Genomic DNA, 737 nt, shown 5'->3' on the forward strand with positions numbered 1-737 from the left:
CTCCCAAGACCTTAGAAAGAGCAGCTTGAGGAGTAAGAAGAACGTCAGGTAGACACAGTGTATGAAAAAAAAAAAAGGTAAGTCCACATAAACATTTATACACTAATATTCAAAGCTACATTGTTCATAACAATTAAAAGTGAAAACAACCCAAACGTCCATTGTTAGATGTATTAGGAAAGGTTCTGAAGAGAACAGAAACAATGGAATATATAAAGGTCCCACTCCAGTACTCTTGCTGGAAAATCCCAGGGACGGAGGAGCCTGGTGGGCTGCAGTCCATGGGGTCGCTAAGAGTCGGACACGACTAAGGGACTTCACTTTCATTTTCACTTTCATGCATTGGAGACAGAAATGGCAAGCCACTCCAGTGTTCTTGCCTGGAGAATCCCAGGGACGGGGGAGCCTGGTGGGCTGCTGTCTATGGGGTCGCACAGAGTTGGACACGACTGACGCGACTTAGCAGCAGCATATATGTAAGATGAAATTTATTATAGGAATTGGCTCACTTAGTTATGGAGGCCACAAGTCCTAGAATCTGCCATCTGCAGGCTGGAGAAACAGGAAAGCTGGTAGTTAATTCACCCTGGGGCCAGGAAGCCCTGAAAACAAGGGGGCCACTGGCATGACTCCCAGAGTCTGAAGGCTTGAGAACCCAAAGCTTGAGGTCAAGGGCAGGAGAGGATGTACATCTTAGCCCAGAAGAAAGAAAAAAAATTGTGTCCTTCCTTTGACTC

Source organism: Bison bison, unplaced genomic scaffold (assembly GCF_000754665.1).
Source record: "Bison bison bison isolate TAMUID 2011002044 unplaced genomic scaffold, Bison_UMD1.0 scf7180017864274, whole genome shotgun sequence".
Lineage (NCBI taxonomy): Eukaryota > Metazoa > Chordata > Mammalia > Artiodactyla > Bovidae > Bison > Bison bison.